Below are 12,250 nucleotides of genomic sequence, written 5' to 3'. Positions count from 1 at the left end.
CTCATGATGGTCCTTAAGTTCCGCCACTGTCTGTTGAATCTGCTCTCCAAATAGGTTATCACCTACATAGGGTAGGTCAGATAACCTGTCTTGTACCTCAGGGCGAAGGTCAGAAGACTTGAGCCAGGCCCATCTCCTTGCCGAAATAGCTGCTGCAGACACTCTGGAAGCAGTATTGAAGATATCATAGGATGATCTGATCTCATGCTTGCCTGCCTCAAAACCCTTGTTTACTAGGGTTTGAAGCTGATCTTGGAATTGTTGAGGCAGGGTATCTGTCAAGTCTTGTATCTGCTTAAAAATGACCCTATTATATTGGGTCATATAGAGCTGATAAGCGGCAATCCAGGAGATGAGCATTGAGCCTTGGAATACTCTGCGTCCAATGGCATCTAGAAACTTCTGTTCCTTGCCAGGGGGGAAAAGAAGTGTAAGGCTTTGATCTCTTTTGTGCAGATTCAACAACTACAGATTGGTGATCCAATTGAGTTTTCTGAAAGCCTGGAGCTGACTGCACCAAGTAGGTAGTGTCAGCCTTTCTATGCACTGGAGCAATGGATCCAGGATGTTCCCAATTCTTCTTGAGGAGATCTAGAAGAACCTGATGGATAGGAATGGAGGTTATTTCTTTAGGAACATCCAAGAATTGGAGCAACTCCATCATCTGATGTCTGTCATCCTGTTCAGTCTGCAACTGGAAGGGAATCAATTCAGACATTTCCTTCACAAAATTTATAAAGGAGAGGTCCTCTGGAGGAGAACGCTTCCTACTTTCAGTGGATGAAGGTAAATCGGTGTCTGGCGAGGAATCAGTCCAGGTATCATAAGGATCAGCACCTGTCCCTCTAGGAAGTAGAGGGGGGACGGGGTGGGGGCTCCGAAGTAAAATCGGAGGAATTATCAGAGGCACCGATGAAGGCATCGATGGATGGCTCGGTGGCGCCGGATGTATTGGCACCAATGGTTGGATCGGTGGTGAGGTTCTGCAATCCTGGAGAGCAGCGGTGCCAATGCTGCCGGAACCGGGTCCGTGGATGGTTCCGCAATCAGTACCGGTGCCGGAGGAACCTGGAGTCGTTGCATCCCCTTGTCGATGGCCTCCTGAACCATCTGGGCCAGTTCTTCTTGGAGACCTGAAGCAAGCAGCCCCGGCTCCGGAACAGAAGAAGGAGGCAGAGGCATAGCCGGAGGGACCACCGTTAAAGGCGAAGTCACAGCTCCCAATCCCCTGTCGGGTGAGGGTTGCCTCGGTGACCCGGTCGCCAAAAAGGTCGGTGCCTTTTCTGGATGGAGTTTCTTCGACAAGCAGCTCGGATAATGGCAAGGTTGATGATTTCACTCCCTCAATGGCCCGAGACTTACGGTGTCGATGGCGATGTTAGTCTCTACGATCCCCTCGGTCCTGAGGGGGAGTAGAGGGTGTCGAAGGCCAAGATGCCGTCAATGCCGGACGGTTACTGGCCGGTGGTCGATGCTGGTGCGAAGACGATTGTGCCGGTTCTGACGACGTCGATGCAATGGATGGAGTCGGGGTTTGAGCACGGAAGAGAAGTTCCATCTTCTCCATTCTGGCCTTGCGACCTTTTGGTGTCATAAGGGCACATTTGGTGCAGGTCAAGACATCGTGCTCGCGTTCTAGGCACATTACACAGACTTTATGGGGGTCTGTGATGGACATGGTGCGATTACAGTCTGGGCACAGATGGAACCCCGACACCATGGCCATGGAAAAAATCGTGCCGCGGTTCGGTCAACAGCCAGTAGGCTGCGAGGGCCAAACTCTATGGTAATCGACGGAAAACGGGTAAAAACTTACCAGAGTACCGCGGACTGAAAAAAGTTAAAGGAGGGACCCCTGTGGGGCAAATAAACTTTTAGTAATTTTGTGAGGAAAGTTCCTGTCAGGAATCTCTGCAGAGCTCCTTTACCGCGAGGCTACTGCTGCATGGAAAAAAGAAGGCTGAAGGGGGACCCCTGCTGGCTGCAGGGTTAGTGCCATGCTTGGCATGCCCAGTAGGGGCCAGTCAAAGTTCTGGAAACTTTGACAGAAGTTTTCCGTGATTGGGCTCCATCCTGATGATGTCACCCATATGTGAGGACTACCATCCTGCTTGTGCTGTGAGAAACCTCTATAATCTGCACAACCTATCATGTTACTCCATATGTACTTTAGTTGCCACCAGTATTTTACTGCTAGAGGAAACATGATGCCAGAAGTCAGGAGATTTTCAGGAGTGGTAGAGTAAAGCACAGTTAAGAGTGTGAAACACTTAAAGCCTTTTTCATTTAGTAAATTTCCTGTACAACAGAAGATTCAGATACTCAGTAGTGAAAGATGTATAATTACTTTTGGTTTGTGCATTATAAAGAAACAATAGAAAAACTTTATGATTGAAGCTACTTGCCAGTGAGCTTTTAACCAATGTGGACATTTAAGGTGACTAATGCAAATACTGGACAGGCAGCATAAAAAAAAATGTACCAGTTTGGGTAGAACATGCATTATAACTGCTCTTCATTTTTGAGCAGAATGAGTATCTGGTTTTCCTCCATTTCCCTTGCTAATACAAATAAAAATGCACGCATATTAAAGTCCATACCAATCTAGTCTTTAACAAATAAATTGTTTATTACAACCCATTGCAGTAACCAGTTCTATTGCTTTGCTCTTATGTTGGCAACTAATTTGTCTCCATCTCTAACTTCCTTTTTAGATGAGCAAGCAGCAGGTGTTTGCCTCCTCACTGACAGCTGGGTCAAGTTGCTTCCCTGCAAGTAGCCTATGTAAGTAAATATAAAGCCAGGGTCATCGTTGGGCTGGAGCAGAGCCTGGTGTGGTAATGAAATGTGGAGCATTTCATAGGCCCTGCGCTCACTGACAACTTGCTGCCACTGATTTTACAGTAGTCAGACCTATGAATGACTCCAGCAGCTTCCCCACTTTGGAAGTGAACTGGTATAGAGGTGTGTGGGAGAAAAAGAGCTGTGCTTCCAGCCCTGCTCCCTCCTCCAACCTATGCTTGAAGGCTGTCTTTAGACCAATGTGGTGTGACCAGAACAGGCCCCCTCCAGCTCTGATGCCTGTTGTGATTAAACCTTAAAACACCTACCTAAAGATGGTCCTGCGCACAGGCCAAAGCTATTCTGTGGTCATGTAGGCTACAGTTCACTCAGCAGGCAGGCGCTGGAGAGGATATCAGGAAAATTAGTTTCTTTCTTGTTACATAGAAACATAGAAATGACGGCAGAAGAAGACCAAACGGCCCATCCAGTCTGCCCAGCAAACTTTCACACTTATTTTTTCTCATACTTATCTGATACTCTTGGCCCTTATTAGTAACTTTTTGGTTCTAGTTACCTTCCACCCCCACCATTGATGTAGACAGCAGTACTGGAGCTGCATCTCAGTGAAGTATCAAGCTTAATTGGTTAGGGGTAGTAACCGCCACAATAAGCAAGCTACTCCCACACTTATTTGTTTACCCAGCCTGTGCAGTTCAGTCCTTGTTTGTTGTTGTCTGAATATAAATCCTCTTTTCTTCATCCCCCCCTGCCGTTGAAGCAGAGAGCTATGCATTGAAAGTGAAGTATCAGGCTTATTTGGTTTGGGGTAGTAACCGCCACAAGCAGCAAGCTACCCCCCCCCCCCTGCTTTTTTGTGAATGCAAATCCTTTTTTCCACATTTCATCTTGCCGTTGAAGCATAGAGCAATGTTGGAGTCGCATTAACCGTATCTTTATTGAATAAGGGTATTAGTCACCAGGTAGTAGCTGTCATTCCCGCAAGTCATCCCCATGCCTCTTCTCTTCATTCACATCCTCTAGACTTTATGGATCCACAGTGTTTATCCCGTGCCCTTTTGAAATCCTTCACAGTTTTGGTCTTCACACTTCCTCCGGAAGGGCGTTCCAGGAATTCACCACCCTCTCCGTGAAGAAATACTTCCTGACATTGGTTCTGAGTCTTCCTCCCTTGAGTTTTAAATCATGACCCCTGGTTCTGCTGGGTTTTTTTTCCCAATGAAAAAGGTTTGTCGTTGACTTTGGATCATTAAAACCTTTCAAGTATCTGAAAGACTGTATCATATCACCCCTGCTCCTCCTTTCCTCCAGGGTGTAAGAACATAAGAAATTGCCATGCTGGGTCAGACCAAGGGTCCATCAAGCCCAGCATCCTGTTTCCAACAGAGGCCAAACCAGGCCACAAGAACCTGGCAATTACCCAAACACTAAGAAGATCCCATGCCACTGATGCAATTAATAGCAGTGGCTATTCCCTAAGTAAATTTGATTAATAGTCATTAATGGATTTCTCCTCCAAGAACTTATCCAAACCTTTTTTTAACCCAGCTACACTAATTGAACTAACCACATCCTCTGGCAACAAATTCCAGAGCTTTATTGTGCGTTGAGTGAAAAATAATTTTCTCCAATTAGTCTTAAATGTGCTACTTGCCAACTTCATGGAATGCCCCCTAGTCTATTATTCGAAAGTGTAAATAACCAATTCACATCTACTCGTTCAAGACCTCTCATGATCTTAAAGACCTCTATCATATCCCCCCTCAGCCGTCTCTTCTCCAAGCTGAACAGCCCTAACCTCTTCAGCCTTTCCTCATAGGGGAGCTGTTCAATCCCCTTTATCATTTTGGTTGCCCTTCTCTGTACCTTCTCCATCGCAACTACATCTTTTTTGAGATGTGGCGACCAGAATTGTACACAGTATTCCAGGTGCGGTCTCACCATGGAGCGGTACATATTTAGATTCTTCAATCTCTCCTCATAAGTCATTCGATGAAGACCATCCACCTTTCTGGTCGCCCTTCTCTGGACTGCCTCCATCCTGTCTCTTTCCCTTCGGAGATACGGTCTCCAGAACTGAGCACAGTACTCCAGGTGAGGCCTCACCAAGGACCTGTACAAGGGGATAATCACTTCCCTTTTCTTACTCGATATTCCTCTCTCTATGCAGCCCACCATTCTTCTGGCTTTAGCTATCGCTTTGTCACATTGTTTCGCTGACTTCAGATCATTAGACACTATCACCCCAAGGTCTCTCTCCTGCTCAGTGCTTCTTGCATATGATTAAGATTTCATGACAGCAGTCAGCTGTTGAATTTGGCAGAGATCAGCCAGGCCTGTATGTATGGTAAACTGGTTGAGTGTAGACCATCTTCCGTTGAGAAGGTGAATGGTCAGCCGTTTGTCTTTCTCCACATTCACAGGCTGCGGAGGTGCAAGGATTCCAACTATGCATACAAGTGTAGTTCCTGTTTCATGGTTTGGGAAAATCAGGACTGGCAGTTCTTCTCTATCAAAGAACCGCAATGTGGTTCGATATGGTTCCAGCCCTGGAGGAATTTCCCCATCTTCCAAGTAGCCAGGATCAACCTCATCAATGCCATCCAGATTCCTGTTGGGAACACCCGCAGGGAGCAGAGGCGAGCCCCAACGCGTAAGCATAGGACTGGAAGAGGGAGGAGCCACTGGCTGAAGGTCTGACCGGACAGAAATGGGGGAAGCGGAGGACTGCGCCTGAAGAAAGGCTTGTAAGCCTTGAAAAATTTCCACACAAGAAACGGCAGCTGGGTCCAGACCAAGCCCAGAAGGAACTGGAGCTGATCCCACAGAACTGATCTCACCAGTGGAGGAGCCAGTCAAGGGAGAACCAAGATCTGGCATCTCCCCAGTCAAGGCAGTGACCAACCCATTATCAGAATTGGAAGAGCCAGGCTTAGCAAAATCCGAGGAAGACAACTCTCCCTGAGCGTCTGAGCAGCTCTGACACAGGTTAGAAGCCAGGTCAGGCTGAGAAGCCCTATTATGACAGGCAACACAAATAGGAAGATACTTAGGCTTCTTGCATACCGGCACCATAGCTGCGATAAATGTGCGTTGGAAGGCTCACGCTAAAAAATGAAATGCACCAAAAAATAAGTGCCTAGAAGAAAGCGCGGCAAGGCACATGCACATCCTGTGCGCCAAGCGCATAAAAGTTTGTGTGCATAAAAAGCGCGTCCAAAAACCAAGTGTACAACGTGTGCATAGACCCAACACACTGCACACACCAACAGCGTATAGGGGGCAGCAGAACACACACAAGAGCACGCAAAAATGACTGCAGTGGCCTACCACGCGGTGTGCAAGAAAAAATCCTAAATGCGAGGGCCTAGCTCACTGGGTGCCGCTCAACCAGCCAGGCTGCCCAGTTCCCCAATGCCAATGGGAGCGGGAATAAACGTCAGCACAGCGCACCAAGAACGGAGAAAGTCCTGAAACTCCTCTGTCTCTGATTCAGGGAAAACTTTATTCTTTTTTTAAACTTACCTGAGCTCAGTGCTTACCGGCCGAGTACAGAGATGGTTTCCGGCTGCAGGGGGAGAGGGCATCTGCACCTGCTGCCTTTCAGCTGAATTAGCAGCTAAGTCCACGCCGGGAAATCCAGCTACCAGACCAAGGCACACCTCTGAGGGTCCACGGAAAATCGCCTCAAGAACTCTCAAATGGGGGAGGGATCTTTAGGTATCACCTCAGGAGAGCAGGGCTTTCTTTTCTTGAAATTAGAATTTCAAATTTCTCCTTTCAAAAAGCTCAAAGAAATCCCCATAGGGAGATGCATGTCCACCGTCTGCTGGAGACAGAGAATACTGGGAGGCTGGGGTCACTGCAGGGTTATGTATACTGTGACATCAGCTTGCTCTGTCTCCATCTGCTGGCAGGCGAGCATAAACCCACTGGTCCTGAGTCCATCTGTCTACATGCTAGGAAAATGGTATAATTACTAGGGGTGAGAATTTGTTTGCAACAAAATAGGAAATAAAGACATTTCCTATTTTGTTGCATTTCGGGAACAAAAACAATAGGAAAAACATACATACATACATACAACTTGGTCATTTGATCCTGGTGATTGATTACATTTTATACTTTGTCGTTGAAGCTTGGGTTCTAGATCTGAGTCTTAGATGGTGGTGCCTACAGAATATACATTGTAGTGAGTTCTATAATAAAATTATGAATTTGGTAAGGGTTCTGCTCTGGTTTTATATAATTATATATGTGGTGTATAACAAGCATGCCAAGATTAAAGGTGTCAGATGTCCTAAAAAAGGTCCTTGTCTAATTAAGACACTCTAAGATGCTTGATTCAGGTTGTGGGTTTATGGATTCTTAAGCCCAAGTTATAAAGGGCATGAGAAAGCACATACTTTTAAGCTTCCCTCCCATTTCCATGATGAACCACCCCCCCCCTCCCTAATATAGTGTTATATGGTTATAAAACTGATTCTAATATTGGAAACACTGTGACATCATCATCGAGCATGCAGCAGAGTCTACAGATTCAGACCAGATCTGATCACTGAGAGAGTGGGTTTGATTATGTGTCACCAGAACCACTTTTTTTTTTTTTTGCATAATGTTTTTATTAACATTTTGTAATAGGTTATCAACATTACAGGATCAGGCATCTACCAGATGGCCATAAATAGAGGGTACTAACGTCAGCTAACATTAACAAGTCCCCCCTCCCTCCCTCCCATCCCAACCATCCAGGGGAGGATGAGAATACCAAGTATTAGAGATGTGCTTCGTTTTTAGGAATCGGATCGGGCTTCGGTCGACCGATTCGTTTAAAAGTTTAGTTTTTCGCGTGTGATTTGGTTTTTTTTTACGAACAGAGTTAGTGCGCACTAACGGGGTTAGTGCGCCCAAAGTTCCCGTTAGTGCGCACTAACTAATGCTAGTGTGCACTACCAAAAATTGCAACTTTTAAGTAAAACGTATCAATTTTTAAGGAGTTCGTTAGCTAAATGTACAGTTCTGGGCTCCCACTGGTTCGCACCACCTGGAAAACAGCCAATGGGAATGTAGAATCAGTATTTTAACTCATCCGTAGTTAGTGCGCACTACCGCTGGATAGTGCGCACTACCGCTGGTTAGTGCGCACAAACGCGGATTAGTGCGCACAAACGCGGATTAGTGCGCGCTCTCTTGAGCATGCTCTGTGAGGTCCCCAGAGGCCATTTTGCTGCACGCACTAATAATTATTTTCTTACTACGTGCTGACAGAGGAGAGCAGCAGTGCCAGTGAGCTGAAGCTGATGAGCACAGTGTTTGAGCTGTGCACACACGTCACAGAGTTACAATATCATCAACTTCAACTTTACCACTGTAAGTGTATAATATAATAAATATATAAGATTCTGTTTTAGTTTTTATACAGTATTACTTTACTATTAGTTAGTTGGTTAAGTTAAATAGTTAATGCACTTTTTTTTCGGTGAAATAGCATAAAATAATATAAAAATAATATTAAATGAAGTTACTTACATTAGGGGAAATTAAAAGTTTAACACACAAAAGTACTTCATTTAATTTTATGCTAATTTAGTGAAAAAAAAGTTTAACAGAGATTGTCAGTGTCACACAGACAGCTCCCTCCCTGCCTGCATTACGTAGTGAGAGGCTGGCTGGCTTCACAGACAGGGGGGGGGAGCTCAGCTGCCTGACCCTCACTCCTCCCCTCCCCCCATGTCCCTGCCACTGAACTGAATAGCGTACTGTCTGTCACTGTGAGGGTGAGGGCCGAGACAGCTCCCTCCCTGCCTGCATTACGTAGTGAGAGGCTGGCTGGCTTCACAGACAGGGGGGGGGGAGCTCAGCTGCCTGACCCTCACTCCTCCCCTCCCCCCATGTCCCTGCCACTGAACTGAATAGCGTACTGTCTGTCACTGTGAGGGTGAGGGCCGAGACAGCTCCCTCCCTGCCTGCATTACGTAGTGAGAGGCTGGCTGGCTTCACAGACAGGGGGGGGGGAGCTCAGCTGCCTGACCCTCACTCCTCCCCTCCCCCCATGTCCCTGCCACTGAACTGAATAGCGTACTGTCACTGTGAGGGTGAGGGCTGAGACAGCTCCCTCCCTGCCTGCATTACGTAGTGAGAGGCTGGCTGGCTTCACAGACAGGGGGGGGGAGCTCAGCTGCCTGACCCTCACTCCTCCCCTCCCCCCATGTCCCTGCCACTGAACTGAATAGCGTACTGTCTGTCACTGTGAGGGTGAGGGCCGAGACAGCTCCCTCCCTGCCTGCATTACGTAGTGAGAGGCTGGCTGGCTTCACAGACAGGGGGGGGGGAGCTCAGCTGCCTGACCCTCACTCCTCCCCTCCCCCCATGTCCCTGCCACTGAACTGAATAGCGTACTGTCACTGTGAGGGTGAGGGCTGAGACAGCTCCCTCCCTGCCTGCATTACGTAGTGAGAGGCTGGCTGGCTTCACAGACAGGGGGGGGGAGCTCAGCTGCCTGACCCTCACTCCTCCCCTCCCCCCATGTCCCTGCCACTGAACTGAATAGCGTACTGTCTGTCACTGTGAGGGTGAGGGCCGAGACAGCTCCCTCCCTGCCTGCATTACGTAGTGAGAGGCTGGCTGGCTTCACAGACAGGGGGGGGGGAGCTCAGCTGCCTGACCCTCACTCCTCCCCTCCCCCCATGTCCCTGCCACTGAACTGAATAGCGTACTGTCACTGTGAGGGTGAGGGCTGAGACAGCTCCCTCCCTGCCTGCATTACGTAGTGAGAGGCTGGCTGGCTTCACAGACAGGGGGGGGGAGCTCAGCTGCCTGACCCTCACTCCTCCCCTCCCCCCATGTCCCTGCCACTGAACTGAATAGCATACTGTCTGTCACTGTGAGGGTGAGGGCCGAGACAGCTCCCTCCCTGCCTGCATTACGTAGTGAGAGGCTGGCTGGCTTCACAGACAGGGGGGGGGGGGAGCTCAGCTGCCTGACCCTCACTCCTCCCCTCCCCCCATGTCCCTGCCACTGAACTGAATAGTGTACTGTCACTGTGAGGGTGAGGGCTGAGGGCTGGCTTCACAGACAGGGGGGAGCTGCCTAGCCCCTCCCTGCATTAGTGTGTGAGCTTCTGAACAAACAGCTGTCCTATAGCACATACTTTTTTTCATCTTCTTTTTTATTTTCTCATGGTAGGATGGAACGTGAAAGGGAGTCCGGTGAGGACAGGGGGAGGGAGTCTGACTCCTCCTCACCGTCCTCCTCCAAGGTGGCAGCAAGGTCCAGGAAGCCCCGCTTTACCCAGGGCGACGTGGACCTCCTGGCCCGGCTCATGCTCCTGGATGAGAGGAACCTGTACACCCCCTCAGGCAGCAGGCCTAACCTGCAAAGGGAGACTGCTGCCTGGGCCTCTCTCCAGGAGGAGTTTTGCCGGCGGGCCTCCTACCCTCGTGAGGTGGAAGACCTCAAAAAGAAAGGTGAGAAATAATAATGTTGATCATATTATTCAATTATAAATTATGTATATTATTTTGTCATTGAAAATTAAATAGAGTATGATAGTAATACTAGCTACAGTAGCAGCTACTAGTAGCATACAGTGAGTTATATAATTATAATGTAATAATTAACTACTATAAGTAATAAAAGTTATAATGTTAAGTAAATATATTTTAAAAAAACAGAAATACTAGTAGCTAGCTACTAGCTAGCTAGCTACTAGTGTACCACCCTTACCCTATACTATACTAGTATTAATACTTAATAACTAGACTACAAAGGAAATAAAATTATCTGTGGTATATTATTGATATTTATATTTATCTTTTTGAAATGGTGGTATTTGGGATTTTTTTGAAAGCCACATTGAAATATAAATAAAATAGTATTTATGTATAACTAACTTTTGTATGTTGCATAAAAAATAATCTAGTAGGTCAAGGCAAAACATGGGCATGTTGTAAAAATTAATCAATGTTATTCTTTTTCCTGTATATTCCTCTAATTTTCAGGTCGCCATCTGCGATTGCACGAGGGTAGGTGGCTCGAGGAGGTTCGCCGAACCTTGCCCCGTTCCGTGCCTGGTAAGTTGTTTTCAGAATACTACACAAGAACAACACACATTACACAACTATTCAATTAATTGTAATGGAATTTGTGTTAAAAATGTTTCTTTACTATAACAGTGAATGAATCATTGTGTCTGATCTCATTCTTGTTTTTAAAATTCTAACTGTTGTTCTCTGAATTTTGATTTGTCTTGTACAGAACAACACCCAGGTAGGGACGAGGCGGGGCTTCCTGGGCCTAGTGGGAGGCAGAGCTGTCACCAGAGGAGGACGGAGGCAGCAACAACAAGTGGTCTAGGTAGGAAATAATATATCTTGGCACAGCCAGTACAGTAGTATATATTATCTGAGGCTGAAAAACAAAATCTTTTTTTTTTTATATCAGTCAGTTATAGTGGCTGGGGATTGGGAATGGGGGGATGTGTGTATTTATTTATTTGTATATATTAAATGACACTGAGTGGCTATGATAGTAAACTAAAGAATTGAAGGTGAAAAAAAAGAAGAGGTTTGTAGTGTATCTCCTACCATCATATTCTGTGTAACCTGAGATTGACTATTATTTCTCCTTCCAATCCTTCAAATTATGTATTCTCTCTAATCTATGTTGATAGATTTGATATCCCTCCACTCTCCCCCTCACTCCTTCTCCCCTGCAATGGACTCCTCATTTTTCTATAATCCTCAAGGTCAATAAACTAAATAAGGGGTAGATTATTTTATAAACTTGCTCACACGCATCCAGTAGTATTTGCTTTTTTATTTGTCATATCTGACTATGTAATGTATGTATAATGTATAGTTCTGTGTCTCATGTTGAATTATTATTTATTTTAATTTCTTTATAGGACCACCAGAAAAAGCTGCCAGGAGCCAGCGGCCCACCACTGCCACCAGCACCACCACCAGCACCACCACCAGCACCACCACCAGCGCCAGCGCCAGCACCAGCACTGCCGTACTTCCTCCAGGATCTCCTCCAACATGTAAGTGCTGCTGTGCACAATATTCAAAGTTGGAGGAGATCCTGCAGGAAGTACGGCAGTTCAAGGCGAAATATGATGCCGACTTCATGATGTTGCAGCAGAGGGTCGGAGAGGTGCAGGCCAGTGTGAGCAATGTGGAGAGGAGGTTGTTAGCCCTGGAGGAGGCCCCTCAGGAGCAGAGGGAAATGGCTTCTCCTCCTCATGAGATGCCTCATGAGGAGGAGGTGCCAGTTCCCTCTGCTTCAGAGGAGGTTTCTCCAGTGGCGACACCCTCCTCTCCACATGAGCCTGACCCTGCTGCAACATCATGAAGTCAAGGCATCATATTTCGCCTTGACCTGGGCTGCTGGCCTGGGTTTTTTTTTTTGTTTTGTTTTTTTTTTAAAATGTGTGCATGTACTGTGG

The sequence above is a fragment of the Rhinatrema bivittatum genome, chromosome 4 (genome assembly GCF_901001135.1).
Source record: "Rhinatrema bivittatum chromosome 4, aRhiBiv1.1, whole genome shotgun sequence".
Lineage (NCBI taxonomy): Eukaryota > Metazoa > Chordata > Amphibia > Gymnophiona > Rhinatrematidae > Rhinatrema > Rhinatrema bivittatum.
The sequence above is the reverse complement of the archived record's forward strand: the minus strand, read 5'-3'. Positions refer to the sequence as shown.